Consider the following 6,577-nt stretch of genomic DNA (forward strand, 5'->3'; position numbering starts at 1 on the left):
CCACTTCATTCAGAACTTCAAAATTTTGTAGCTTATTTGGTTGCTACCTGCTTCCTTCAGCAAACCATCAGGAAGCACTGTCAAGCAGAAAATGTGTTCCTGTTTGATCTTCAAGGATGTCGCATGATACAAAGTGCAAGATTGACATCAAATATTAGAATGGATAAATGAAATAATAAATCTAATGCATTACAGTTGAATGTTGAAGTTGCTTTAAAATCACCCAAACACAGCTTGCTTCTTGGGCTCTATTAGCACCCATATTTATTAGTTGGTTTCAAGCTATCCTATTCCATTAAATAGTAATTTCTTCAAACGCTCGAAATTTCAAAGGGTTTGTGGAAATCAATTTTGTTTAGGTAATTTAGACATAAGTCTGCATTATACCTGTGATAAGATACCAAAAGTGAGTGTGAACTTTTAAAAACTGATCCTGACTTTCAGATTGGTACAGTGAAAATGTCCTGTTAAAGGACATGGTAATTACATGTGTTAGTCAAGGTTCTCTAGAGAAACTGAACCAATGGGCAATAGATAGGTAGAGAGACTGATTACAGGCACTGTCTTATTCCATTATGGAAGCAGAGAAGTCCCATAATTTGCCACCTGTACAGAAAGACCAGAAATAATGGTCAATGTTGGCATCATTCAGTGTGGAATCAAGGACCTGAGGATCAGGAGGCCTGACAATCTAAGTCCCATTCTAAGGGTGAAGACTGGAGACTGAGGTTAATGGGGTAGGCTGCTCTAAGTCCTAGATACAGAAGGCCCAATAACTGGGATCTGGCATGTGAGTTCAGGAGAAGACAGATAGATGTTTTAGGTCAAGAAGCAAGAGAGAATCACTCTTCTTCCATTCTTTGGTTCCTTCTAAGTCCTCAACAGATTGAATTTAATCTGATCACATTGGTGAGGGCAATCTTTTTAGTCTGATTGTTCAAATGCTCACCTGTTCCAGAAACATCTTCACAGACACACCCAGAAATAATCTTTCCCAGCTATACTGGCATCCCTTAGCCCAGTCATGTGCATAAACTAATATCTCATGAAATTTCAAGAAGTTACTGGTTGTGAATCAAGCAGAGGTCAGAGGCAAAGTGAGAAATGATGATTAGCATCAAGCCTACAGACGGAGAGCCAGCAATTACATAAACTGACACAAGGATATACAGAAATTTACTTCCTTGCTTCCTGCTACACCCTTTATCAGAACACTAAACTGGAAAGGAAACTGAAAGCCAGCAGCTAATTATCATTGATTGGGTAGGAGCTTCCAGGTCAATACTTTCAGTGCCATGTATCCAAACTCAAGTCATCTGCTACAACTTTAATTCTATTCCTTTAAATAGTACATCATATCATAGGTGATATGATTAACAAACTCAGGTAAAAAAGGGTTTTACTCATGTGAAGAATGATGAAAATGAATGTGCTTCAGGAAAAAATTCTGAACTCATATCTGTTCGTGGTATTTTTCCAATTCAGGAAATCTCGTTAGTAAAGGAAGTTAGAGGTAGGACATAAAAAGTCATTATAAAGGCCCATAAAGTCCGGCATGGTCCCTAACTTTCTCAATCCCTTAATACCTTCCTTAAAGTATTTGTACTTGTTTCTACCTGGAATGCTCTTTCCTGATACCATTATGACTTGCTCCTTCACCTCTTGACATTTCTTAAATATTATGTCAATGTTTATCTAGAGCTTTGTATGTATGCTATATATGCATTGCATGTATATTTATATTACATATGCATACATAATATATGTATGAAATCAATCCAAATTTTTTTTTACTATGTGAAATAAATCAAGGATTTCAAATTATATATTTGATTTTTTTCTTTTTTCACATAATGGTTTATCAGTCTTATCTAATGGTTAATCTATTTTTTTCCCATTTATTCAAAATATTGAGTAGCTTTTGTGTTTCAAATACTATATGTTGCTATTATGTCCTTCAGACACAACAGTGAGTACATATAGTTAAGATGCATGTTTTTATACCATAGATTCTGGTCAGGCAGGTCCATAATAATGCAGAGTGAAATATATTATTCCAAACTATGTTTAATTATGAAGGAAAATTATTTGATTCTATGAAATTATATCATGAAAGAATCTGGCCACAAATGAAGATCAATACTCTTGTTGCAATATGAATTTGAATAGGAATTAAAGCAATAATGATGTTATTTGAATTACCCCTACAAGCCTCGTTTCTTTCTTTAATTTTTATGAAAATATATTAATAGAGCTTTTTCCCTCTTTTGGGTCAATCTAAGATTACTATAGTTTAAAAATGCCTTACCCTGAGGCAATGCAGTTCCTTGCTTAATATTCTGTTCTTCCAAACATTACAGTCAAAGTCATCCACTGTATTTTACAGTGTTTATATACACACACATCCTCACAAACATATATACATGAATATGGTTTTAGAGTCTATTTTCTGAATGAAAAATCCATAGTCAATTTAATTACAATTGCATCATGTTCATAATTTAGCTCGAGGGTAGAATCAACATCTTTTTAAAAATCAGATGTACTACTTCACAAAATATGCTATGCTTATTTATTATTTATGATTTTTTAAAATATCTCACTGCAAACTTTTTAGATGTCTATACTTTATTAGAACAATTTTGTTATTTCTTTTCCTTACTCTAGTCAACATTATTTTGTGATTGACAGTGATACATGATGAACTATTAAATACATGTATATATGTATATGTATTTTTGCAACTGACCACATTACTATCATTCTATTAGCTTTAATAGTGTCTTGGATCATACAGAAGAAATAGGAAAACTGTCACCTCTTTGCTAGAACTTAAATTTTTTTCATCTTTCCTTTACTACTTTATTATATTTATTCCTATTCTATTTTTCTCTTGTTGCCCACAACCTTCACAGGGATCCCTATACTAGAGTTTTAGGAAAAAAATATAATGTATGTAGTTGTTTCTTTTTTTTTTTTCTGGGGGAGGGGGTGCCGGGGATTGAACTCAGGGGCACTCGACCACTGAGCCCCATCCCCAGCTCTATTTTGCATTTTATTTAGAGACAGAGTCTCACTGAGTTGCTTAGCACCTAGCTATTGCTGGGGTTGGCTTTCAATACTCAATCCTCATGCCTCAACCTCCTGAGCTGCTAGAATTACAAGCTTGCACCACTGTGCCAGGCTGCTTCAAGTTTTTCTTCATTAAATATGACAGGCACTACTGATTTGTGACAGATCATCTTTATTATTATGTTAACATTTTTCTTATTTGATATTTTCCTAGAATTTTTTTTATGATGAAATTTCAATTTTTGCTAAATACTCTTAAAATATATTGAGAAATGCCTTTTTTGTCTTACTTTACTGAATTATACAAATAAATTCAAAAAATAAAACAAAATTATTAATAAGAATAATTTTCACCCCTTAAAAATATCAGGCAAACAGGTACATTGTATTGACAATAAATTTATATATTATTTTTGTTATTTAATTCTACCATGTAGAATTTGGAGTTTTTATTTTTTTTGCTTGTATTTTGGTTTTTGTTTGTTTGTTTTGTTTTGTTTATTGTTTTTTTTTTTCTCTTTTCACTGCTGGGATTTTTTCCAGAGCCTCACATAGCTTACACAAGTCCTTTAATACTTAGTTCATCCCAAATACTCAGATAGCATTTTTAATGTCCATTTTTCTTTCTGGTAATATCATTTCTTTTCACAACACATGAGGATTATTAAGAACTGAATCACATTTGGTAGTGTGAAACCATGCTAATATTGGTTCAGTGTACTTAGACATCTTGTGAGAGACATTCACAAATTACATGAACTGACACTTAAAACAACTCCTGATTCAGCGATTGTTGTTGGTTCCTTTGCTTTTTGCCTTTCCAGGAATTGAACCCAGGGCTTTGCACATGGTAGGAAAGTGCTCTAACACTACACTACACCCCTGCCCCTGATTTCTGGTTTTAATATTTATAATAAATAGCCTTTTTTGTTCTCCATTTGCACATGCAGAAAACAAAGCTGAATAGCAGGAATAATGGGTGCAGGTGATTGGTTGGAAACAGAAGGCAGTGTTCCCCTTCTTGCTACACATGCCCTTCATCATTGATTGTGCTGATTTCCATTTATTCATTTTGCCTTTATTTTTATTCTAAACTCAAAGCAATGTAAGGCTTTCCCCATATTCTGTTAATTCTTAGTGTGTTTAGTTTCAATCTTTCTCATTAAATTGCAGAAGATTATATGGCATAACATAAGCAATTATTTGCATATGCCTTCAATTGTAGACACATGCCACATAAAATGAGTTCACTGATATTTTAATGATATTTTAAACTGAAAATTTCATATTTTCCTTCAAGTAAGCTTACTTTTACAATTTTCACTAGAGTGAATTAATTTGTTTTTAAGTAACTTACATTTTGCAATGCAATTTTGTGGCTTCTCATTTCTAAAAGTAATTAAAACATACTCATAAGCATTTCATCTTAGCTTGATTCATAATCCATTCTATCAAATAAGTAGAACCTAATAATCTGATTAAGTATTGCAGCTCAGAGACCATTATCTCTATCCAAATTGAGCAGATATGGCTTAATGCCATCTTACAATGTTAGAATATATGACCTCCACATTCAATATTTATTTTTTACCTCCAAGTGAGTAGGAATTTAGCTGTTGGCTCTTGGGTTACTTTGTACAGAAAAGAAAAAAAAAAGCTTCCTAATTTTCCTTTAATGCATTCTACTAGGGTCTTCAAATCACAGTACCTGTCAAAATTGTAACCGTGATAAAAGTTGTAGTTTGTCACAGAATTTGAAAAACTTAAAGCAATGATCACATTCTCAAATGATTTGATACAGGCAATATGCAATATCTCACTACAGAATTCAAGAGCCTCCAAGTCTCTATTGTTTGCCCATACTATATGACCTGAAATGAGTTAGCTTATTGATTCTATTTCTAATCAGACATCAAAAATTCTGAGTATCTGACAACATTAGGAAAAGTGTCATTACCTGTAACTTTCATTATTCATTTAAAATTTTTTTTAAATTAAATAATTACTGATCATTAAGGGAAGAGAAACCGAAGCCAGAGTTTGCTTGTGTGTTGATGATGAAACAGTCTCTCTGGGTCTTATTATAAAACTCTTCCTTGCAGAGAGAATTCCCTGCCGTATCGGCTACCAAGTGGGTTTGCTCACTAATCAGTTTCTAGGGGCCTTGTTAAAATAACTGGTTTCTAAACTTTTTCATGGGGACATATTAACGAAACCAATATCAACAAACACACAAAGTTTACACTTTTTCATTAGGATTAATGAATAAGTATGTATTTTAAGTGTTTTGAGACCATTAGGACTCTTTGGGGATGGCTATTTCACCTACCTGGAAGCACTTTCCTCTGGGAGACAAGAACCTTCATGGGAGAGAAAAGAATTTAGAACTAGATTTAAGCTTGTGTCTGGGCTTTTCTAACATTTTCCTGTGTCCTCTTGGGAAAGTCATAAACTTTGAAACTCAATTAAGAAATTAAAAGGATGCTTATAGCACAAGACTGTTTTGGAGAATAAACTAAGAGTGGATATTAAACTGCTTTTCAAAACTGCAAACTATTTATGTTATACAGTTTATGAACAGAATGATAGTGCTGCCACTAATCACATTGTCTAACATTTATTTATTCATTCCTTATCATGATACAGGCAAGATACTAAAAGTTGCTCTATAAATAAGTCATTAATCCTTGCAAGGACAGTATGATGTAGGTTAAATGAACTCACATTTCAGATAAAAATAGTTCAGGTGTTTCAAATATTTTGGCTCAGGGCACAGCTGATAAGTGTATTATCTTAAATTCAAATATAAGAATTTAGGATGAATATTCTTATTAAAGGCTTTCTTTGTTTCTCTCACCCTTGTCTATGTTCAGCAAGAATCCTAATATATAAATATAGAGAAAGATATAGAAAGATATATAAATACATATTATAGATTCATATATAACACCATGGTCCATATTCAACAAGAATCCTATTAGCTCAATTTAGCTAGAATCTCCCTTATCCTGAGGGTTCCTCAGAGTCATTTCCATCTTTTTTCATGTTTTTTCCAGAGTTGAATCTAATTTCTCTCCCCCATTACAACATGCCATTGGAGTGCCCTCTCTACCAATTGTGATGATCTTTAATAGTCATCCTTAATTACATATACATATATATATATATATAATTATACATATAATATATTATTTATATTATATAATGTTATATAATATATATTTTCAATTTTTATTATGGTATATAATTATATAAAATATATATTTTAATTTTTGATATATGCTAAAAGAATTTTTTAAATTCATTACACAAATTTCTTACTCTTCTAACTTTTGAATCCTACAAAACAAGACAGGGAGTACTGAATTAAATACATAAATTGAATACATACATTTCCAAATATTGGGTAGTTCTGTTTTTCATTTTGAATTTCATTCTTTCTCTATTAATTTCCACAAATATTAGTTCCATTCAAATTCACAGCTTGACATTCCACCAATTTCAG

This window comes from Urocitellus parryii, chromosome 4, assembly GCF_045843805.1.
Source record: "Urocitellus parryii isolate mUroPar1 chromosome 4, mUroPar1.hap1, whole genome shotgun sequence".
Lineage (NCBI taxonomy): Eukaryota > Metazoa > Chordata > Mammalia > Rodentia > Sciuridae > Urocitellus > Urocitellus parryii.